The sequence below is a fragment of the Ovis canadensis genome, chromosome 23, assembly GCF_042477335.2.
Source record: "Ovis canadensis isolate MfBH-ARS-UI-01 breed Bighorn chromosome 23, ARS-UI_OviCan_v2, whole genome shotgun sequence".
Classification (NCBI taxonomy): Eukaryota; Metazoa; Chordata; class Mammalia; order Artiodactyla; family Bovidae; genus Ovis; species Ovis canadensis.
In genome coordinates, this window is record NC_091267.1 from 53554024 (window position 1) to 53579150 (window position 25127).

Sequence of the window (25127 nt, forward strand, 5' to 3'; positions counted from 1 at the left end):
GATTTCCTAGGTTTTTTTTTTTTTTTAAGGAAAGTGTTCTTGAAAGAAACTGTTAAATGTTTCTACATACTTTCAATACAGTATTGCAGTTGTAAAAGGTCAAAGTAAAAAATTAATTTGATGTGAGAGTCACTGCTTGTGTCTAATTAGAAATAAATCTTCAGATTAGCCTTTCAAAAATTTTGTTTAGACATTTCTATTCTATCTAATGTAAAGTGACAGTAAGAGCAAGTATCGTGTTTCCAGTGAGACCAAATTGAAATCGAGTTCCTTTTTTTCTTCTCTGTCCCTTGTGTTTGTTTGTGATTCTTAGGGATAGTGCAGGCCCACGATTCATTCTATATCACACTGTGAATTTTCAGCTTATTCAGTAAATGCAGCCCATAGTTGGAAGAATACGATACGTGAAACCTCACATAGTATGTGGCTTAGTTAGAGAGTGATCTTTAAAAATTACTTTTAGTAAAACGAATGTTTTTAAGACAATTGAAAGGATAACATTTGGAGAAATGAAGTGGAATGATTTGAGGTGTCTTCTTTTTGTTGTTTTAAAGCTTGAAATCTGATGGTCTTCCCAGAGCTGTGTCTTCTGCATGTTTCTGACTCTAGTAAGAAACAGTTCACCCCAAGCATACCGATTTTGTCTCGGTAAATACTGTCTCTGTCCATAAAAGACAAAGAGTTTGCTGCAGTTCCTATAGGAGTGTTAATAGTAAAGCTGACACACAGAGACGTACTCATTTTTCATGATTGAGATTTGGTCAAATTCTGGTCTACGTGTTAGTGAACATGTGCTTATCTTAAGTATCACCTCAGTAGCTCTAAAACACGTGATACAATTGATGCTCTGTTTGCAAGGACTCCAGCTCTGTTCTGGATATCTACTTATCACAAATAAGACCATTGTCGTGAAGAACCAAGGTAACAGATAGTTAGGAAGAAATGTCTGTTTAAAACATTATTATAGAATGGAATGTATAATTTGTCTTTGACCATGTGACTCTGAAGCTGTAATTACTTTCCTTACATCTTTAATGAAATTCACTTCTATTAAATGTGATCTTATCTTCAAACCTTACAGCAATTTCTCCCAAGAAGATACCACACATCCAACTTTTATAGGGAAACCTCTAAATGATACATCATTATCACGCTGAGATTAAACTTCCTTGGATAGTTGAGGCCATTTAGTGGAAATTAAAGATGAATATGGTTCAATTTTGGGTATCATAATCAGGGTGAATTTAAATACTAAGATCTAAAGAACCCGTGCTGGCTCGGAAAGAGAGAACACTGTTAAGACGTGTAAGTCCCTAAGCAGGGCATGGTAGGCTGTTGTCTCCATCATCCTGACTCACACTGGCATAGTGCAACTTTCCATTGGCTCCATGATGACTAGTTGTGACTGTACCTTCCAGCATCAGTGACTGTGTGGACCAAGGTTAGAGTAAAGCCGTGCAGTCCAGTGCTTCAGGACACGTAAACCGATCTTCTATGAATGGAGGGCAGGGATGTCCTCCCTTCCTTCTGAAGATCCCAGTTGCCCAAGGATCTTCATAAACAATAAGGTGAGGGAAGGCCAGGAGCTGGGAAACTTTATTGTCAGTTGTTTCCCAAGGAGACTCTATCTGAGTGGATAATTTTGATCCAAGTGTGGAAAGGCCAGGAGTCCAAAGGTAAGTAATTTTTCAGAAGAATTATAAAGTGATAAGGAGACAGCATAGGCCTACTAAAGCAATTGCCAAGTTGGGGGCGTTACTGGAAGCACAGTGTCAGAGAGTGAAACTGAATAGCTACTTGTTTCTTGAAAGTGACAATGGAATCTTTAAGGACAGAAATGTCATTTGAGTGGTCGTCATAGACTGGGAAGTATTGGAGGAGGAAAGACAGTAACTTGGCCAAAGGGCCAGAGGGAAATGAAGTGTTTGAAGGTAGGAAGAGGCAGAAAAAAAGAGAAACGGAGAAGAGGACTCCTAAGCTCATGATGGTAAAAATGACAGATTTTCAGATGAGGAGATGAAAGAATCAGAATTATTTAAACCAAGTGCAACACAGAACAGTTTTCATACAGATTCTGATTCTCAAAAGGTGAATGTGAGATCATTTGAAATTCCTGTGGTGATGTACCAAATCTGTAAAATGTTTGAGACGGAAAGGTCAGTAGAACTCTCTCTTTTGCAAGCAGATACGATGTTAAACTAGCGTTTATAGAGACAACGCTATGTGGCTTTAGGTGCCCAGAAAGTTTTAAAATTAGGTATGTTTTGAATTGGGGATGGAGGGTGTTTGTTTTGTATTGGTTTTGCCTTGTAGAAGTTTTAGAGTTTATCAGTAATCCTAATTAATCTTATTGGTAGGAAAAACTAAGTGGAAAATTATTGTTAAATAATGGAGATGGGACCATGAAACAAACAAACAAAAATGTACATAAAGATAAAAGAGTCAGTACTAACAGTGAACAGTGAACCAAGGGCGGGTTGTTGTTGGCATAGACCAATAGCTTCTGGAGTTGCTGAAAAAAAATGATTTGAAAATCATATGAACAGAAGATTGGCTCTGAATCTTGTGCAGTTTGACTTGTGCCAGTTCCACTGGTTGTGCCGAAGTGAGATGACTATATACTTTATTGTCCAAAATGGGACACTTTTGAAAGTGAAAGCAAGTGCTATCTGATCATGTCTGAACAGCAGGTATTGTTGTTCAGTTGCTGAGTCGTGTCTGACCCTTTGCGACCCCATGGACTATGGCACGCCAGGCTTCCCTGTCCTTCACCATCTCCCTGAGCTTGCTCAAACTCCTGTCCGTTGAGTCCATAATGCCATCCAGCCATCTCATCCTTTGTCCTCTCCTTCTCCTCCTGCCTTCTATCTTTGCCAGTATCAGGGTCTTTTCCAATGAGCTGGCTCTTCGAATCAGGTGACCAAAGTATTGGAGCTTCATCTTCAGCATCAATTCGGTTCAGTTCAGTCGCTCAGTCATGTCCAGCTCTTTGCGACCCCATGAACCGCAGCACACCAGGCCTCCCTGTCCATCACCAACTCCCAGAGTTCACCCAAACCCATGTCCATCGAGTCAGTGATGCCATCCAACCATCTCATCCTCTGTCGTCCCCTTCTCCTCCTGCCCTCAATCTTTCCCAGCATCAGGGTCTTTTCGAATGAGTCAGCTCTTCGCATCAGGTGGCCACAGTATTGGAGTTTCAGCTTCAACATCAGTCCTTCCAATGAACACCCAGGACTGATCTCCTTTAGAATGGACTGGTTGGATCTCCTTGCAGTCCAAGGGCCTCTCAAGAGTCTTCTCCAGCACCACAGTTCAAAAGCATCAATTCTTTGGTGCTCAGCTTACTTTATAGTCCAACTCTCACCATCCATAAATGATCACTGGAAAAACCATAGCCTTGGCTAGGCAGACCTTTGTTGGCAAAGTAATGTCTCTTCTTTTTAATATGCTATCTAGGTTGGTCATAAGTCCTTCTAATGAATAATCAGGGTTGATTTCCTTTAGGATTGACTGGTTTGATCTCGTTGCAGTCCAAGGGATTCTCAGAGTCTTCTCCAGCACCACAGTTTGAAAGCATCAATTCTTTTGTGCTTAACCTTCTTTATGGTCCAACTCTCACACCTATACATGACTACTGGGAACACCAGTACTAGCTTCAACTATACCGACCTTTGTCAGCAAAGTGATATCTCTGCTTTTTAATACACTGTCTAGGTTTGTCATAGCTTTTCTTCCAATGAGCAAGTGTCTTTTAATTTCATGGCTGCACTCACTGTCCATCGTGATTTCGGAGCCCAAGAAAAATAGTCTTTCACTGTTTACAGCGGGTATAAACTGGGATTTTTCTAAACAAGCCAGCACATATGGTCATACTATGCCTGAGCCCAGATGCTCTGAAATGTATCCTATGTTTTCTAAAATGAGTATCATTCTGGGACGACATTTAAGTAGTTTTCCTGTATTATCAAGAAACACAAAAATCAGTTAAATTAGTATATGTCTCAATTATTGGGGTTCATATATTGGTTACAAAGGAATCGGGCCATTTTGGTCCTATGCCAGTTTCACTTTCAGCCTCTCCAGTATTGAAATGATCAAGTCTGTTAGCGTTTTTTTTTTTTTTAAGTGGACTTCTTTCATTTTATTTATTCAATTAATCTGCTGAGCAGACTTTATTTTTGTAGGCAAGAATGCAGAAAGATACCAAAAGGTTAATCTTTAAACTCAGTCTCAGTGATGAAGTGACTCTCATCCTGAAGAGGGCTGAGGTGTCCTGAACCTGGAGAGATCCAGGTTTTTATTTATCCCAAATTGCTAGATCTTAGGTCCCTGACCGGCACGCAAACCCATAGCCCCGGAAGAGAGAGCATGGAGTCGTAAGCACTGAACTTCCAGGGAATTCCCCTCTGTTAGCTTTAAAAGAACCAAATCAGTGTTGAAGAACATTTTTCTGGCTTTGCTACTGACTTTGGCAAGTTATTTAGCTCTTCAGTTGCTCAGTTTCCTCACTGGGGATAATTTTAATAGCAGAATTAATCTCATAGACTTATGAGGATTAAAGACATCACTATAAGCAAAGACCTTAGAACAATTACTGCCACACAGTAAGATTTATATATGAGTTAATTTCTTAATCTTAATCTTGCTAAATCATGTGCTAAATTGCTTCAGTCGTGTCTGACTCTTTGCAACCCAATGGACCATAGCCTGCCAAGCTCCTCTGTCCATGGAATTCTCCAGGCAGGAATACTAGAGTGGGTTGCCATTTCCTACTCCAGGGGATTTTTCCAACCAAGGGATGGAACCTGTGTCTCCTATATTGCAGGCAGATTCTTTACCTGCTGAACTAGACTCTGTTATCTGGTTTGAGGTACAGAATTTTCTCTAACGTCTATTGCTTGCACTTCATATAACCTCTTTTGTCCTCAGTTTTGCTATACCTTAGGAATGGGGAGAATAATACCTTCTGGATACACTGTCAAGATTTAATCAGGTGAAATGGGAACGACATAACAGTGTTTGGCTCAACCTGGGGGCTCGATAAATGTTTAGTGTTTTCCCTTCCCTTCCAGAAGTCATGTAAACATCAGCTAGTGATTGCATCTTCCTTGTAGGTCTTCTACTCAAAGAGAATACTTGAGCAAGTACAATTTTTCTCGTCTTACAGATCGAGTTTCCAGGACAAGTTTCTGTAGACAGATGTCACATCCTTTGCTCATTCCAAGATGTGGGGGTTCATTAAGTTTTGTTTTTGAGACTGAATTGATTTCTTTCTCCTCTGGGTCGAGGAAGACAGGGAGCTGTGCTGGTCTCAGCTCCACCTTGCTTGCCTTTTAATGTTAACACCTTCTCACTACACTGCTCACAGATGGGCTTGTTGCCTTGGGAGTGTGCTGCTGTATTATTGAAAATGCTCTTCATCCCAGCAAATGGCCTGCTACTGAGAAGCTCGCAGACCTGTATTGTAGTACTGTTTCCTCATACCGTATTTTTCCTGATTCAGGGTAAAACCATACAGGCAAAAATTGTCATTCGCAGAAGTAAAAAAGAAAAAAAAAAGTGTAAAAATGTTAATTCTTGTAATGTGAAAGCAGAGGTAGTAACTGTCACATTGGGAAATTATTCTTCAGTTTTTACAGCATGAGAGCCTAGCTGTGCAATCCTGGGCAAGTTACATAACCTCTCTGTGCTTCTATTTCTTGATCTGTAAAATGATGGAAGTAGCAGTTCAATCTCATTGGGTGGTACAGAGTATGAGATTAGTTAGTACATGTAAAGCACTTAAAATACCTAATCAGAACCTAGCAAACACCTAAAGAGTTTTATTATTATTGTCATTATTTTAAGCCTGCATGACGTCTTGATTGTACATATCTCCCTATGAAAACTCTAGCCTATTGTTTGACTTCCCAATATAAGAAATATAAACACTTGAGAAATATAAAATGTTTCACTTATTAATGATCAGTAATGATTAGAATTTAAAGACAGCCTCTTAGGTAAGGCACATAACTTGTTTGACTTGTGAGTGGAGAATCGTGTTTTGTTTTTATTTGTTCTTCCTTGTTGGATACATATGTGATTACATTTTTCTCACCAGCTGTATCCTTTGCAGAATTACTAAAAGGCTGTTGTTTACCACCCAAGCCCAAGAGCTATTGGAAATGGGCAATAAAATCAAGTTTTAGTAGAAGTACAGCATAAAAGCAACAGTCATCCTGTGACTTCCTGCCCTCACTATGCAGTTGAGTTAGTAATCATTGGCACATAGCTGCTAATAGTCAAAGCTGGCTGTTCACGGTTTGCAGCAAACAAGAACTGTTTGCTCTCCTGGACTCAAAACACACTTCCTCCTGTCAATCACCTTGCTTCTTTCCTTCCTAGGAATCTGCTCAGGACCATTTGTGTTGTGATGGAAAATACGCTTTCACTTCCAAACTTTTTAATTCCGAAAAAGAGATGGGTTGAGATCTAGACACATAGTAAAACTTCTTTTAAAACCTACTTGTAATTAAGAGTATTAAATAATAATAATTTTGCTCTAATTATGCAAGTGCTATGACTTTGGCTGTATTCATTCACTCTTCATTTTCCCTTCCTGCTGTATCTGTAACCATGCGGTATCTTTCAGGTTTTTAATTTTCATTGGCATAAGAAGTTTTGAAGCTGAGGTTATGACACTGGTGAGGCTAGTTTTCATTTATCTCTGAATAAATTACTGCTGTGTGAAAAGTAGAGTGAAATCATCAGTCAGTGTTCAACAGGAATATAGGTAGGTTCCATTTCTTCTGCTGTCAATTTTCGTAGTTTGTGTCTTTCAAGAAATCTGTCCATTGCATGTAGGTTGTTGACTTTCTTGGGTTATAGTTGCTTATTGTTGTTGTTGTTTAGTCTCTCAGTTGTGTCTGACTCTTTTGTGACCCCACCAGGCTCCTCTGTCCATGGGATTTTTCCAGGCAAGAATACTGGAGTAGGTTGCCATGCCCTCCTCCAGGGGCTCTTTCCAACTCAGGGATCAAACTTGTGTCTCCTGCATTGCAGGAGGATTCTTTAGCACTGAGCCACTGTGGAAACCCATAGTTGTTTGTAGTATGCCATTAATATCCATTTTCTATCTTGAGGATTTTTAGGGCCATCCTCTTTTTCTTTTCCTAATACTGCTAATTTTTGTCTTCTCTCTTCTTGATAAAATAGCTACAAATTTACCATTTCTGTTCATCTTTTCCCAAACCCAGCTTTTAAATAATTTTTCTCTATCTTTCCTCTGTTTAATCTTTCTTGCATTAATTTTTGTTCATTCTTATCTCAATTATTTCTTTGATTTATTTTGGGCTTAATTTGTTCTTCTTTTACTAGCTTACTAAGATAGAAGCTTAGGTCATTCATTATAGACCTGTCTTCCATTTTAATAACCTAATGCTATAAAATACCCTCTAAGGATTGCTTTAGCAGTATCCTACTAATATTGATATGTTGTAGTTTTCTTATTATTCAGTTAAAAATATTTTCTGATTTCCCTTGGGATTTCTTCTTTGCTATATGGGTTTTTTAAAAGTGTGTCCTTTAACTTTCAATATTGAGGAATTTTGTAGATATTTTTATTTTCTGATTTCTAAATGACTTTCTTTGTCATCAGAAAACACACTTTGTATGAGTTCAGTCCTTCAGAATTTATAAAGCTTTGTTTTGTGATTTGGCATATGATTTATCTCGGTGATACTCCTTGTGAACTTAAAGAGAATATATATTCTGCTCTTTTGGGTAAGAGTATTCTAAAAATATCCATGAAGTTGGTTGGGTTGATGCTATTTAAGTTTTCTCTTTTTCTTGATTTTCTGTCTCATTCTGTGTGTTGTTGCTGAGTGTGGAGTATTGAACTCTTCAACTGTTACTGGGATTTCCGTTCCAAGAGTTTTTACTTCAAATATTTTGAAGCCTTTTGTTTCACTGAATGCACATTTAGGATTGTCAGGGTCTTCTTATGAATTTATTTAGCTTTTTATCTTCAAAAAAATCTCTCTGTCTGTCCTTGGGTATGCCCTTTGTCCTAAAATGTGGAAGTCATAGAGCTGTGCTGTTCAGACATCCTTCCCCCAAAGTCGTACACTCAGTCCACAGGCTCAGCTGCCACACAGGCTGTGAAATGAATTCATACATTCATTTAATTTTCATCAGAGCCCTGGGAAGCAGATACTAGTATGATCTCTGTTTTACCCATGAGGAAAGTGAGGCTTAGAGGGATGAAGTTTCTGGAAGATCAAGCAGCTTGGAAGTGACAAAGCCCTTGACCCTGTGTCCTTCCCGTCTCCTCCCTTGCACTCTTGACCTTTGGTGATCCTTTTCTCTTTCACTACATACTAGTCTGAGTGAACTCCGAGAGTTGGTGATGGACAGGGAGGCCTGGCCTGCTGCTATTCATGGGGTCACAAAGAGTCGGACGTGACTGAACTGAACTGAACTGGACCTTGTACTTGATGTTTCTGTACCTGTCTCGCCAGTTCGTGAATTGATGGAGGATAAGAACATTATGTCTTCAAAGCGTTTAATGGAGCTCTTACCCAACAGCCAGTTGAGAGGGAGGAAAAGAGGGAGAAATAGTATCTTCTTCGTTCCTCATTTTGGAAAAGAAATAGTCCTAACCTCTTAGAATTAATTGCCATCAAAATGCATCCTTATCAATAAGATTAATCTTTCAATGTGACTTTGTTTTACTCATTAGAGTCAGCTGACAGGAAATGAGCTGTCCTATAAAACAACAGATGGCAGAAAGGAAATATTCATTATTGTTCTGTTGTCCAGTTTATTATACCTAGTAATGATAGTCTTTGGGATAATGTGTTCTGTGATATTTGCTCCTGTTAGTCATGCCTGTAAATTCTTGTCCCTTACCAGATTGATTTTTGTGCTTTCTGTAGCATTAGATAAATATTAATTCAAATGAGATATATAGTTTCAAATAATGATAGAAATAAGCATAAGGAGACCCTGTAATCAGTAACTTGAAGTTTTCTTTTTATTCATTAACCATACGCAATGATACCTTGGCTAAGTCTGTTAGTATTAATAACTGGGGCAATAAAACTTTTATAGAAAACAGCTAGCAGGGTGCATCTGCTTCCCCAGGGAAGGGGGAGGTTATTAGAACTTCTCAAAGAACTGCGTAAAGAGGTTCTTTCTTCATTAGATGAAGAAGAAACTTGACAACTGGATGGTAGTTTCCACAGTTCACCCCCTGCTCCCCACAATCATGTATGTTTTTGGAGGCATTTAAGCCTCCCTTGAAAACCCTCAGGGCTGAACTCACAAACTCCATGTAGACTGATATTTATTAGACTGGAAGCTACAGGTAAGGTGAGAAATCCTTGTTGCTGGAAGCTGTCAGAAGTCAATTTAGAAACTTCTTTAAATCTTTAATTACTCAATTAAAAATGCCTCTAGTATGGGGGACGCCATGAGAGGAGGAAGAGGGATATAGAAAGCCTTATCATCAGTGTCTAAAATTCTAACTTAGAAAAACCGAACAGACAGTTATTAAAGGTAATAAACTCTGTTTTTATTTGGTCGTGACTCTGTTCTTCAGAGATTCTTCTTCGCTGGCCAAAACCTGTAGAACTTTCAGGTTCAGTGATCACGAGATGCTTCCTCATATTTTGGAACTAAAATGACTTCATTCAAAGTGAGCAACTTTAAATCTTGATATTCCACTTTTAACATTTGTGGAAAGACCTGTAGTAGGTCAGCTCTTATTCTGTCTGTAAAGCAGGAGCCAGAAAGAGTGCAGAGAAGGAAAGAGAAACTTGGAAGTGGGGTCCTATTTCTTAAGCAAAGCAAGAGAAACCCTTCGAAGAGGAGATTACGTTTCACAGGATCTTTTAAGATTCAGGATCTTGCCTCTCCTGGCAATTTTATAGAATGAACAAATATCCACTCAAGTTGCTTTCTTCCTTACACATAATAGATTAATGAGCAGCCATCAAAGAATTGATTTTTAGTTTCTAGTGACCTGAACTAGCCTGACCTGGATTCAGGCAATAATGTGAAGGCTCAAAACGAAATCTATTGTTCCAGGTCCCCATGACTGTCCTGTATCCAGGCACGTTGTTATATTAAACATCAGCACTCAGATCATAAGAGCCACAAGGGACCGCGCATCTCTAGCCTTCTTGTCTGGGTAATGCTCTTAAAAAAATCAATGAGTTCTCATCAAATCCCATCACCACCAAGCTCTGACTTAAAGGGCAACAAAAGAAAGAGAGTTTCCACTTTGAACAAAAACAGGCCCGAGGAAGGATTTTAGGAACAAATTAAGCTAAACTTTTTCAGCGAATTAATTCACGTTGGATATTGTACCTAGTATCCACGAGATAAAAAGTTTGTGGATATTAGGTACAGTATCCAATATGAATTAATTTGCTGAAAATGTTTAGCTGAGTTTTTTCTTGAAATCCTTAATCCATGAGTAAGAAGTTTGTGGGTTTCCCTGGTGTCTCAGATGGTAAAGAATCTGCCTGCAATGCAGGAGACCCAGGTTCGATCCCTGGGTGGAGAAGATCCCCTGGAGAAGGGCATGGCAACCCACTCCAGTATTCTTGCCTGGAGAGTTCCATGGACAGAGAAACCTGGCAGGCTACAGTCCATGGAGTTGTAGAGTGGAACATGACTGAGCGAATAACACTTAAACTTCACTTCACTTCAAGAACCATCTTAATAATGTATTTAGAACTGGGTGATCTAATAAAACATACAGTCATATTTATCTAAAATGTTTTTCAGAGTTCCAGCTTGTCTTAAAATTCTATCCCATTACATTTTTCCTGGGATGTTTTTCTATTAAAAAAAAAAAAAAAGGTTGTACATTCGCTAATGTGATACATACTTGCTACAGGTTTACCATGTGTAGAGCTTTGTGCTTGATTTTGCCCGAAATGTTGCATTTATCTATTCATTTATTTAGCAATTATTTATTGCATGTTACTATATGTGGGAAAGTGTTCTGGGTACTGGGACTATTGTTAAAAACCAGCATTCCTAGTGAAGCCTTTGACTCTCTGGCAGCCCGGGTGCCAGTGGGGAGGCAGCCAGCCCACAGGCAAACCATATTTTGTATAATTTTGTATAGTTTATATTTTGTATAATTTTGGAGAAAAGTGAGAGGTATTCACTGTTTTTGTTGTTGTTGTTTAGTCACCGAGTTGTGTCTGACTCTTTTGCGACCCCATGGACTGTAGCCCGCCAGGCTTATCTGTTTTTACCCAGCTACTAATAACGTCTGTAACAGCCACTGGGCATCTGGGCGCCGTGATGTAATGACTGCGTGCTCTTACTTTATCGAAGCCCAGTGTGGGGTCTTTTCCAGTCATCTTATGCAGTTCTCAAAAGCAGACATACAGTGCATGTGTTATTGGTCCTATTTATTCAGACAAAGAAACTGAAGCCCAGAGAGATTGGGTGCATTTCTTTACTAAAGGCTAGCTAGTAATCGGTGAAGGTTTTTTGAATCAAACCCTTGCTTTCTGACCATGAATCTCATGGTTTTTCTCCTCGTTCTTACTTGATAGACATTGGATCAATCATCCACACAGTCTTTCCTTTCTACACTTTAGGTTAAGAAGCTTTCAGGAGTTGGAACAACTTTTACCAGATCACAACAGGTACAGGTTTTGCTTTTGACTTTCAAAGTGCTTTTAATAAAGCCTCCTATCTACTTAGTGGAGAAGAGAAGGAAAGGGAAAAACCCTTTCTAAAAATCACCCTTGCACACCTGATGGGTTTGCATAAATCTCAGCCTTCTCGGAGCTGATTACACTCCACAGTCTTCATTCGGAAATGGATGAAAATTTGAGCCGGGACACAAACAGGAAGGCTCTGAGGCAGCATTGGTCTCACAGGCACCATCTCTTTAAATAGCTCCCGTGCGCTGGGAATTGTTCTCCACTCTGAGGAGAAGCTCCCTCACAGCCCTTTGTTTCTCTGGCCCGCAGAGCTGGAGGCAGCTGCGGGACAGGTCCTGGCTCCCACGTGGAGTAGGAGGCAGAACTCTGCAGGTGGGAGGGTGCAGTGGGCTGGAGGATGGCCTCCCCACGCCTGGGCCATGAGGACACCGGGCCACAGAGATGTTTTGAGTGTCCGTCTCCCTTGATGGCATTCGTGATTCTCTTAACCTGCTAAGAGGTAAGTTTCAGAGCATTTCCTCAATCAATGTTCTGGGCTGTAGGCTTCCTTCTGCTAACTGTTTGTTTGTTTGTTTGTTTGTTTCCTTTCACTTAGGCAAGGAGAAAGCAGACAGTTGCTGTAACTTTTTTGTTTGTTTTAAATCCATTTTTCGGTGAATGCATGGGTGGGGCTCATAGTTTTGTTTTGTTTTGTTTTTTTTTTCATTAGATTATTGGTGCATAGTATTAAGTGACAGTAAACTGTTAACTTTTGAACCTTTCACAATTTTTGTTATGGTGTGAATGTAAGTTTCTAAAGCCCAAATATAGAAGGGAAGTAGGTACGCCCTGTTACTAATTTGAGAAGACTGGTTAAAATGGGATCTTAATAGATGCTTAAAAATGAATGACTTGGAGGTGTTTTGCTTCCAGTTCCTGTTTTTGCACGGGAGCATTTAAACTGATCTAATCTTTCCAGATGATTATCTAATCTCAGAAACATCTGCTGAGGGAGACTCCATTACCCAAGCAAGCTCTTCTACCCTTTAATGGAATTAAAATATTTCTTTGGTGGGGCTACCAGTCTTTCCTCTGATTTCAGTGCTGGGGCAAATGGCGCTAAGGGGAAATGGCTGAGTCTCTTGGCCTCGTTCATAGAGAAGACATGTCGGTGAGAAAGGGGTTCTTGTTTTTGTGCCTGCCCTGATCTGGCCTGGGGTTTGTGTGACTGCCTCTGTCCATTTCCTCTGATCTTTTCCTGCCCTCCGTCTGCTCTTCTCTTAGGCATCTTCTTTGAGACACTGGTGCCTGAGTTAGAGTACACACAACACCAAAAGTTCTGATTAAATGCAAGCGGAGGGTCTACTTCAAGAAACACAAGTGCATGCTGTCCCCGGAAGACTTCCTTGGTCTGCTTGCCTCGTTTCCTGTTTAACTCTTAGAACACTGCTGTCCGTACAGCCACTTGTCAAGGCTACTTACCGCAGTTCTGTTTTCTTTTTCTGCCTTTTCTTGTCCTCTGTGTTGTCTTTTGGGGGGAAGTGAAGAATCAGGGACAATGGTTTTGTTGTTTATTTGAAATTCATTTCCTTTGAATCTGATTAGAATCATTTGCTTCACTGTGTTCTGGATTCTTTTTATTTGAGTAGCATCATCTTTATATTTTGCAAGTCTGTTTTTTTGTTGTTTTTAAATTGTTTTACTAGTGTATTTTGTCATCAAAGGTAAAGTCTACTTTGGCCTCATTGAGACTTCTTTTTAGATTAGAATGTGGTAAGAAAGCCTGCTTAACTGAAATACTGTTTTTTTTTTGTTTATTTCTTTTTAGTTTTATCATAGATTTCAGGGGGTAGTAAGCATAACCAAGGTTCATGACAGGAGATAAGTTTTCAGTGTGATATCTAGGATTGTGGAAATAGCTTGATGCACTCATTTATTTGTGAAAATAAAGTTCCATTTTTGTGCTTTGATGATTATTACTAAATAAAGAGTATGTAATTTTGAATCTTGGAAGTAATAAGGAATTTGCTTTATATTTATAAATAATTTTCAGTTTCACATCCTATGGTTTCACTGTGATAGCCCCTGTAGTTCTGTATCTAATCACAACCCTGCCCTCTCCATACGTGTTCTATCTTGACAAATTTGGTAAGGCCCTGGTTAAACTCTAAGCCCAGGGATGAATTGAAGAGCAGCTGTGCTAATCAAAGGCAAATTTAACAAGATAGGACTTCTGTTTAGATTTGAAAATATATAAACAAAGGACTTAATTTTTATGATCCTAAAGTTTAAAAAAAATCAGATGGAAAGCAGAACAACAACAATGCTTAGGTTACCCAAGAAAGCACAGTTTTTGCAGATAAGGAATTCTAAAGGCAGTGGGCATAATAATGCAAGGCTCCAATAGAGAAGGTCCCAGCAAAAATCATCTGAAAGGTAATAAAATAGCTTAGAGGATGAGCTAAAAGGATATCAGTGTCCCTCTGCAATAAGCAGAATGAAAAAGTGAAGTACCAGATTTACTGGAAGGCCTCCTACTGACCCCAGCTGAGCTGAGTGCAGGAATGTGTTTCAAAGCCTAGTTAAACCCCCAGAGGTAGTGTTCTGAGTCAGCCTTGCTGACGTAAACACAGACCCTGCCTGGAAATCTTCCAGAAGCAGGGAGTGAAGGCAGCTCAGTCGAGATGTGCGCTATTGTTACGGTAAAGACACGGGAAGCAGAGTACTGCCGTCTTGGGAGACAGAGCGCAAAAGCCTTTCAGCTCACTCTGAAGGTGTCTACACTCTGGAGGTGAGTCCACTCACAGAGAAAATAGCACTAACCATGGCCTCCAAGTACTTGTCTAAACAGAAGGACAGAGGATCGAGAGAAAGGGTCTCGTTTCTTAGTGCTAGAGAAGCCTGTAGATCATTGAAGGGGGAAAAACTATCGAGACCAAGTGAGTGCTAATGAGGTGGACTTCCATTGCTAGGCAACTTGGGTGATGAATTAATAACAAGCCTACAAGGCTCAGGTCCCAGACAGACTCAGGTCTTGTACATGAGCAGGGTGAACAGGTCTTGTTTCTGTGAGCTATGAAGCTCCCTGTTACGCACTGTCCGTTTGTTAGATACAGACAAGTAAATGAACACAAAGACTTCAGCTGTTTTTCCTTCTCTTATGAAAATAGGCAGTAAAATTGGGGTCAGATATGTAAAAAAATCTCCTGCTTAAATGCAGTTCTCTGTTTTAGACTTTCCAGGAGTCTAGCAATCACTAGTTGGGACAAGAAAAGTCCATTATTTCGCTTTAAAGGATGGAAGGTTCAGTTATTTGTGTACTGAAATGGTATTTAACTGTCGGAAACTTCTGGAATAAGTAGGTGATAGTAGAGTTGTTTTTACCTTGTTTTCCTTCTTGTTCCATGAGTTGCAATGCTAATCCCAAATAGTGCTTCCGTGAACTTGGAAAGGAGTCTTGGAGTTATGGAGACAGGAACCACGTGCCAGTCCTGCCTGCTGAAGGTAGTTAGAGAGCCTGGTGTCAGGCAGCCACAGGAGTGACAGGAATAGTCAGCCAGGGGCTTTGTAGCAATATAACTGTAATTGTCATGAGGCCAGCAGAGCGTGTGCGCACTTCAGAAGATTCTTTTGTGTAATAGTATGGTATGCATCAGTTTCTCTCATTCTTTGACAACCTCAAATGATTCAGTAGGTATGAATATTTTGTGCTTCCCAGGTGGCGCTAGTGGTAAAGAACCCACCTGCCAATCCGGGAGGCCTTAGAGACTTGGGTTTGATCTCTGGGATGGGAAGATTCCCTGGAGGAGGAATGGCAACCCACTCCAGTATTCTTGCCTAGAGAATCCCATGGATAGAGGAGCCTGGCCGGCTATGGTCCATAGGGTCACAAGGAGTCAGACACGACTGAAGTGATTAACCCCGCACACACGCGTGAATATTTAAGTGTATTTTAGTTCAAATATTCCAGGATTTATCACTTGATCCATCTCTGTTTGCTGCTGCTGTTGCTTGTGCTCTCCTCCTCTTTGTCCTTCTGACAAAACAAAAGGCCTAAAGCACAGCCTTCTTTTGAAATTAGGCAAGTCTGTGGAGACCCCTTACCAGTAAGAGGTTGTAGTCCCTTTGAAGTGCATTCTAATCTATGAAACAGAACCCAGACATCAATATTAGACAATCCCATCCTAAACTTTTTCAGGAAGTAGTATAATTTCCAGAGTATCAGAAGGGTCTGAATGGGAGCTTCAATTTCAGCATCAGTCCTTCCGATGAATATTCAGGGTTGATCTCTTTTAGGATTGACTGGTTTGATCTCCTGGAGTTTGATTAACTGGATTCTCCACAGACTCTCCAGAGTCTTCTCCAACACCATAATTCAAAGCCACATGCGTCCTTGGAGCCTTCTCCATGTCTCCAGTGCTTCCACAGCATTTCCACATGTGATGTGGCTTCTTGATGATCTCTGTTCATCCACTCTGCTCTGAATTTAGTCCTGGACATCAGCATCCTTCTCCTATGTGGTGCCCAGAGCAGAATTCCAGTTCTGCTGCATTCAGGACAACCATCTCCCCTTTCTTTCTGTACATCTATGGGACTTAAGACTCAATTATGTAGTTTTCTTGGTGTCCATGTAATGGTCTTGGCTTGTACTCACCTTCCATTTGGCCAGCATCTCTTTGTCTTTTTCATATGACGTCTACGCATGCCAGAAAGCAGTCATCCTAAACGTGTGCAGCTGAAGTTGTAGAACTTTGTTCTCATCCCTGTTAAGTTTCATCCTGTTAGCTTCAGTTCCACTGGAGCTTCAGTCTTCCCAATGGAGAATGTCTTGACTTTGGGATTATTATCCCCAAATAACCTTTTATAGAAGTAAGGAAAATGATCTTCTGGGGGCGGGGGGAAAGGTTTAATCTTTTAAAAAATTCTAATAACTCTTCCCAAAGACTGTCTCTGCTCATGTCACCTTGCTGAGGGAAACTTTAGAGGCTTTCCACGGCCTAGTGGTTAAAGGCCCAGAGCATCTTTCTGGGGTACCTGAAGGGCCGTCCCACTGAGCCTTCTGGTGCACCACTCGCCACAGTGGAGCCTTGTCCATCCCGTCCTGATTCTGCACCTCCCTGGCTCCTTGGCTTTGTTCACCTGGAGCCTGGAATTCACACATGCCTCTATCTGCCTGTCTGAATCCTGCGTATGTTCTCCTTGAGGGCTTCCCTGAAGTTTAATAGGGAGTCATTTCTCCTTCCTTTGAGTTCCTGAAATGTTGTCTAAAACTCGTAGCACTTACTGAATTCTACTTTATGAGAGCAGAGTGGCGTGGTGGTGGAGAGCAGAGGCCCTGAGAATGGACTGTCTGAGTGCTGTCCAGACTGAATCCGTCAGCAGTGTTATAGTCATGGGCACAGGGGTGCTTCTCCCTAATCTCTGGCTGTCGCATCTGTAGAATGCAGACTGTAGTACCTACCTTATAAGGTTGTCAGGAGAATTGAAACAGTTAGTGCCTTTCAAAGCACTGTCAGCGGTGCCTGCTGCACAGCAACTGCCAATAACTGTCAGCTATCTCTGTTGCTGTTTGTTTCTTCAGTCGCTAAGTCGTGTCTGACTCTTTGTGGCCTCATGGACTGCAGCATGCCGGGTTCCTCTGTCCTCCACTGTCTCCCAGACTTTGCTCAAACTCATGTCCACTGAGTCTGTGATGCCATCCAACCATCTTACCCTCTGTCGCCCTCTTCTCCTCCTACCTTCAGTCTTTCCCAGCATCAGGGTCTTTTCCAAGAAGTCGGCTCTTCCCATCAGGTGGCCAAAGTATTGGAGCTTCAGCTTCAGCATCAGTCCTTCCAAGTATATGCAGGGTTATTTTCTTTTAGGATTGACTGGTTGGATCTCCTTGCTGTCCAAGGGACTCTCAAGAGTCTTCTCCAGCACCACAATTTGAAAGCATCAGTTTTTTTCGGTGCTCAGCCTTCTTCATGGTCCAGCTTTCACATCCATACGTGACTACTGGAAAAACCATAGCTTTGATTATACAGACCTCTGTCAGCAAAGGGATGCTTCTCCTTTGTGGCTCAGACGGTAAAGAATCTGCCTGCAAGGAGGAAGACCTGGGTTCAGTCCCTGGGTTGAGAAGATCCCCTGGAGAAAGGAACGGCTACCCACTCCAGTTTTCTTGCCTGGAGAATCCTATGGACAGAGGAGCCTGGCAGGCCAGGCTACAGTCCATGGGGTTGCAAAGAGTCAGACAGGACTGAACAACTCACGCTGTCACTTTCACTTCATCTAGGTTTGTCCCAGCTTTCTTTCCAAGGAGCAAGCATCTTTTAATTTCATGACAGCGAATTTTACTGAAGAAGCTCAGAATAACTCATGAACATGATTTAAAAAAAAATTTCAAACCAAACCATGAATATCAGAGGAAATAGGTGTGAATCTGTGGAGACAGAATATTGGCGAGGAACAGCATTTTTCCCACAGAGCCATTGTGCGATGGTCTCCAACTCGAGCCAGCACACAGATTTTTTTCCTGCTTGCAGTCAGATATCAGCCACCATTTTTATAAGCACTGTGCATGCTTACGGGTATCAGGGAGTGTAGGTAGTCTGGAGAAACATAGCCTCAATGTTATGAACGGCTTATCAACTTTGTAATTAAAATACTTCATTACTCAAAGCCTAATTTTAATCTGTGTGCCTGTAGGATCATGCCAGTTTGCATTTTGCTTTATATAGTGTGATAAAAGAAATTGCAAACGTTTTCCTTTCTTCCCTTGGGGAAAAAAACATCATGGTCAAACAATATCAGAAACTCATGCATTTAACTTTTGGTGTCATGGGGAGCAGCAGTCTTTAGGAGGATAACTCACTGTGACCTCGGTATTTATTGAAGGACTCCCAAGAATCTTGTGTTGGGTTAGGTAGTGTGGAGATGTTAAGAATTATAAGATGAATGCTCTATATTCAGATTTATTTGGAGATATAGCACATAGTAAGTAAAATAATAATGTACAGCATATTATATGAAAGTTCTGTACTCAGTGAATTATTAAGTCAGTGGTATAGACAAGTGGACATTCTAAGAGCTTCAACAAGGTAATTATTAATTGCTACAAATCTGTTTCAGTTTTTTCCTCAAACTATCAAGACATTCTATTAGACTAAAGAATACAAGCCTTGAGGACATCATCAACCAACTAACACTATATATTTATACAATGAGTTTCTTCTTTGAAAATTTGCTGTACGTTAAATAATAGATATGGATATATCTGACGATGAGGAGGATTATAATAGCTAACACATTTTCTTAATTTTGATGGTAACCTTGCATTATTGTTCCATTTTTTTGAGAGGACGAAAAATTGTGTCTCAGAGTGGATGCATAGTATATTATATGAGTAAGAGGTAAATCTGTGATTCAGTATCAGTTCAGTTCAGTCGCTCAGTCATGTCCGTCTCTTTGCGACCCCATGAATCGCAGCATGCCAGGCCTCCCTGTTCATCACCATCTCCTGGAGTTCACTCAGATTCATGTCTATCGAGTCCGTGATGCCATTTAGCCATCTCATCCTCGGTTGTCCCTTTCTCCTACTGCCCCCAATCCCTCCCAGCATCAGAGTCTTTTCCAATGAGTCAGCTCTTCCCATGAGGTGGCCAAAGTACTGGAGTTTCAGCTTCAGCATCGTTCCCTCCAAAGAAATCCCAGGGTTGATCTCCTTCACAATGGGCTGGTTGGATCTCCTTGCAGTCCAAGGGACTCTCAAGAGTCTTCTCCAACACCACAGTTCAAAAGCATCGATTCTTCGGCGCTCAGCCTTCTTCACAGTCCAACTCTCACATCCATATATGACCAGAGGAAAAACCATAGCCTTGACTAGACGGACCTTAGTCAGCAAAGTAATGTCTCTGCTTTTGAATATGCTATCTAGGTTGGTCATAACTTTTCTTCCAAGGAGTAAGCGTCTTTTAATTTCATGGCTGCAGTCACCATCTGCGGTGATTTTGGAGCCCAAAAAAATAAAGTCTGACACTGTTTCCACTGTTTCCCCATCTATTTCCCATGAAGTGATGGGACCGGATGCCATGATCTTCGTTTTCTGAATGTTGAGCTTTAAGCCAACTGTTTCATTCTCCTCTTTCACTTTCATCAAGAGGCTTTTTAGTTCCTCTTCACTTTCTGCCGTAAGGGTGGTGTCATCTGCATATCTGAGGTGATTGATATTTCTCCCGGCAATCTTGATTCCAACTTGTGTTTCTTCCAGTCCAGCGTTTCTCATGATGTACTCTGCATATAAGATAAATAAGCAGGGTGACAATATACAGCCTTGACGTACACCTTTTCCTATTTGGAACCAGTCTGTTGTTCCATGTCCAGTTCTAACTGTTGCTTCCTGACCTGCATACAGGTTTCTCAAGAGGCAGGTCAGGTGGTCGGGTGTTCCCATCTCTTTCAGAATTTTCCAGTTTATTGTGACCCACACAGTCAAAGGCTTTGGCATAGTCAATAAAGCAGAAATAGATGTTTTTCTGGAACTCTCTTGCTTTTTCCATGATCCAGCGGATGTTGGCAGTTTGATCTCTGGTTCCTCTACCTTTTCTAAAACCACCTTGAACATCAGGGAGTTCACGGTTCACATATTGCTGAAGCCTGGCTTGGAGAATTTTGAGCATTACTTTACTAGCGTGTGAGATGAGTGCAATTGTGCGTTAGTTTGAGCATTCTTTGGCATTGCCTTTCTTTGGGATTGGAATGAAAACTGGCCTTTTCCAGTCCTGTGGCCACTGCTGCGTTTTCCAAATTTGCTGGCATATTGAGTGCAGCACTTTCACAGCATCATCTTTCAGGATTTGAAATAGCTCAACTGGAATTCCATCACCTCCACTAGCTTTGTTCGTAGTGATGCTTCCTAAGGCCCACTTGTTACCAAGAAAACGCACTGGTCATAGCAAACACCCTCTTCCAACAACACAAGAGAAGACTCTACACATGGACATCACCAGATGGTCAGCACCGAAATCAGATTGATTATATTCTTTGCAGCCAAAGATGGAGAAGCTCTATACAGTCAACAAAAACAAGACCAGGAGCTGACTGTGGCTCAGATCATGAACTCCTTATTACCAAATTCAGACTGAAATTGAAGAAAGTAGGGAAAACCGCTAGACCATTCAGGTATGACCTAAATCAAATCCCTTATGATTATACAGTGGAAGTGAGAAATAGATTTAAGGGACTAGATCTGATAGATAGAGTGCCTGATGAACTATGGAATGAGGTTCGTGACATTGTACAGGAGACAGGGATCAAGACCATCCCCGTGGAAAAGAAATGCAAAAAAGCAAAATGGCTGTCTGGGGAGGCCTTACAAATAGCTGTGAAAAGGAGAGAGGCAAAAAGCAAAGGAGAAAAGGAAAGATATAAGCATCTGAATGCAGAGTTCCAAAGAATAGCAAGAAGAGATAAGAAAGCCTTCTTCAGCGATCAATGCAAAGAATTCGAGGCAAACAACACAATGGGAAAGACTAGAGATCTCTTCAAGAAAATTAGAGATACCAAGGGAACATTTCATGCAACGATGGGCTTGATAAAGGACAGAAATGGTATGGACCTAACAGAAGCAGAAGATATTAAGAAGTGGTGGCAAGAATACACGGAAGAACTGTACAAAAAAGATCTTCACCACCCAGATAATCATGATGATGTGATTCAGTATACATCAGTCCAAATGAAAAGCCCTCTTTCTTAACCACTGTATTCTCCTGTCTCTATTGATTACTATTCAAGGGAACCTAAGAGCAGATGGTTATGGCCAAACCTTAGTGCATGTGATTGGAGTTGGGGGCACAAGGTAAGTCTGAAACTTGAGCTAAGGCAGGTTGTAAAGAAACTTTTATAAAAATCCTGCCAACAGTAGAGAACGCCTCATCAACTGATGCTTAACAAGCAAATAGTGTTATGTAACTTTTGTTTTAGCAACTTAACTGTTGCAAGTGTATGTAAAGGATACTAAACTAAGAGGAAAATATGAGAATTCCCTGGTGGTCCGAATACTGGAGTTGGGTTGCCATGCCCTCCTCCAGGGGATCTTCCCAACTCAGGAATCGAACCAGAGTCTCCTGCGTTGCAGGTGGATTCTTTAACCACCTTGAGCCACCAGGGAAGCATACCAAAGGAGAACATACCAAAGAAAAACTTGGGATCCTGAAAGGCCAGAGCTCAAGAGCAACCAGGCCAGAGATTAGTGGTCCTCAGCCTGTGAATGTTGCCATGACAGTGGATAAGGTCATCGGGAGGAGCTGGGGATGCTATGAATGGAGAGATGCTGAAAGAGGATAAAGGATACAACCCAGGAAAGACACCACTGTTGAAGGTAAGACTCTCCTCAGCAGTGTGCCAATCTGGTGGCTACACCGAGGACTCAGATTAGATGTAGGTGTTTTCCAAACCTCAGTCATCGTGATTACAAGTATTGTAAGCATCCTTCAGGGGAGCTTCCTTAGACAGTGCTAAGCCTTCGGCCATTGATCTGTACTCGTTTCACTCTCAGGGAATTGACTCTGAACTTGGGAAACAGTTTGCTCTCTATAAATTGACTAAGGGTTGGGATCATCTGGAGATATGTGTAACTCACTCACAAGTTGGTTGGTAGATGTCCCAGCTTTTCTGTAGGACATTAGAAAATAAAGTTTGCGTGATCTAGTTTTAAAATAAGTTAACGCAGTAATGGAATCCATATGAAATGATGGACGATTTCTTAATGAGTTCCACGTTCCTTCCCAAATTTCCTGGAAACTTCACTGACAGCTTCCAGGTCCTAAAAATCCTTGATTGCAGTGTGGCGTGCCCTTCCATTAATGAGCGGTAACTGACCTAAAACTTGGTCATATCGTCCCTTCATAGACCACTGCTTAGCAATGACCACTGCATGAGAAGCATCAGTGCTGCAGGTAGCCTGTGGGGAAATACCCATGGGACAGGGCAAAGCCTTCTGTCTGCGAGGTCCTACTGCCCACGTTTGAAATCTCAGACCTTCCCCTTACCAGCTCAGAATCCTCAGGCCAGCGATGAACTCTCCTTAAACCTTTGTAAAGGAATTACGACAGTTCCTGTCATATTTTTCATGGGCTTATTGAGGATGTTCAACAGATATTTTACCCACTTGGCAAGAGAGTATTGTTTATAATTACTGGGTGTAAGTGCACGCTGACTAGAGTTAGTTTCTCTCTTTTATTCTGTTTTTGTATGTTTGCGAGTCTTGTACTATCTGGGAATGCTCTAAGTTTCCTGAGTGTAATACAGCTCCTACATGGATGTCCTGTAAGTGATAGATTCTCTGGTGTTAGGGGACATTAGACTGTCACAGCAGTTCATTCTGACAGGTTTGGAAGACTACACTTTTTCAGGGCATCCCTCCCTTCCTCTTATAGAATTACCACTTCACATCTGTAAGCAGAGTGCTGGCCTAACTCTGCAGCTTAAGCAGGGGTCAGAAGCTATGAGGTGCTGGACTGAAATTCTGTTACGGTCCTTTCTTTTCCAGTGCAGGTCCAAAGCATGCTTGCCCAGATGTTCCAGTAGAAGTGTTTCCTTTAGTCCATGACTTAGAATCATGCAGACATAAAGGGTCCATCCTGTTAGTTCCGTTCACTTCAGTTCAGTTCAGTCGCTCAGTCATGTCCAATGCTTTGCCACCCTATAGACTGCAGCACTCCAGGCTTCCCTATCTATCACCAGCTCCTGGAGCCTACTCAAACTCAAGTCCATTGAGTCAGTGATGTCCTCCAACCATCTCATCCTCTGTTGTTCCCTTTTCCTCCTGCCCTCAATCTTTCCCAGCATCAGGGTCTTTTCCAATGAATCAGTTCTTCGCATCAGTGGCCAAACTATTGGAGTTTCAGCTTCAGCATCAGTCCTTCCAATGAATATTCAGTACTGATTTCCTTTAGGATTGACCGGTTTGATCTCCTTGCAGTTCAAGGAGTCCCTTGAACTCGACTCAAGAGTCTTCTTCAACACCACAGTTCAAAAGCATCAGTTCTTCAGCACTCAGCTTTCTTTATAGTTCCACACATGGCTTCTGGAAAAACCATATCTTTGACTGGATGGAACTTTGTTAGCAAAGTAATGTCTCTGCTTTTTATTAAATGCTGTCTAGGTTGGTCATAGCTTTTCTTTCAAGGGTCAAGCGTCTTTTAATCTCACGGCTGCAGTCATCATCTGCAGTGATTTTGGAGCCCCCAAAAATAAAGTCTGTCACTGTTTCCCCATCTATTTGCCATGAGGTGATGGGACCAGATGCCATGATCTTAGTTTTTTGAATGTTGAGCTTTAAGCCAATGTTTTCACTCTCCTCTTTCACTTTCATCAAGAGGCTCTTTGGTTCTTCGTTGCTTTCTTCCATAAAGGTAGTGTCATCTGCATAGCTAAGATTATTGATGTTTCTCCAGGCAGTCTTGATTCCAGCTTGTGTTTCATCCAGCCCAGCATTTCACATGATATGCTCTGCATATAAGTTAAATAAGCACGGTGACAATATACAGCCTTGTCCTACTTCTTTCCCAATTTGAAACCAGTCTGTTGTCCCATGTCCAGTTCTAACTGTTGCTCCCTGACCTGCATACAGATTTCTCAGGAGGCAGGTCAGGTGGTCTGGTATTCCCATCTCTTGAAGAATTTTCCACCGTTTGTTGGGATCCACACAGTCAGAGGCTTTGGCAAAGTCAATAAAGCAGAAATAGATGTTTTTCTAGAACTCGCTTGCTTTTTCGATGATCCAACAGATGTTGGTAATTTGATTTTTAGTTCCTCTGCATTTCTAAATCCAGCTTTAACGTCTGGAAGTTCACGGTTCATGTACTGTTGAAGCCTGGCTTGGAGAATTTTGAACATTACTTTGCTAGTGTGTGAGATGAGTGCAATTGTGCAGTAGTTTGAGCATTCTTTGGCATTGCCTTTCTTTGGGATTGGAATGAAAACTGACCTTTTCCAGTCCTATGACCACTGCTGAGTTTTCCAAATTGGCTGGCATATGGAGTGTAGCACTTTAATAGCATCATCTTTTAGGATTTGAAATAGCTCAACTGGAATTCCATCACCGCCACTAGCTTTGTTCGTAGTGTTGCTTCCTAAGGCCCACTTGACTTTGCATTCCAGCATGTCTGGCTCTAGGTGAGTGATCACACCATCGTGGTTATCTGGGTCATAAAGATATTTTTTGTATAGTTCTTCTGTGTATTCTTGCCATCTCTTCTCAATATCTTCTGCTTCTGTTAGGTCAATACCATTTCTGTCCTTTACTGTGCCGATCTTTACATGAAATGTTCCCTTGGTATCTCTTAATTTCTTGAGGAGCTCTCTAGTCTTTCCCTTTCTATTGTGTTCCCCTATTTCTTTGAACTGATCACTGAGGAAGGCTTTCTTATCTCTCCTTACTGTTATTTGGAACTCTGCATTCAGATGTGTATATCTTTCCTTTTCTCCTTT

At 41.1% G+C, this 25127-nt stretch overlaps 1 protein-coding gene across 6 annotated transcripts in view; it reads left to right on the forward strand.

Annotated features, from left to right (window-relative positions):
• The window catches only part of ARHGAP28 (Rho GTPase activating protein 28), a 142220-nt gene that overhangs the window by 23511 nt on the left and 93582 nt on the right, over positions 1-25127 (forward strand). Inside the window, exon 1 of one of the 6 annotated variants that reach the window (XM_069568618.1) lies at positions 11672-12174. The exons of 4 other annotated variants lie outside the window; for them this stretch is intronic. The gene's annotated coding sequence lies outside the window, so the exon portion shown is untranslated. Of the gene's footprint in view, positions 1-11671; positions 12175-25127 lie in introns of those variants that run through there. One more of the 6 variants, XM_069568619.1, reaches the window with a different exon arrangement.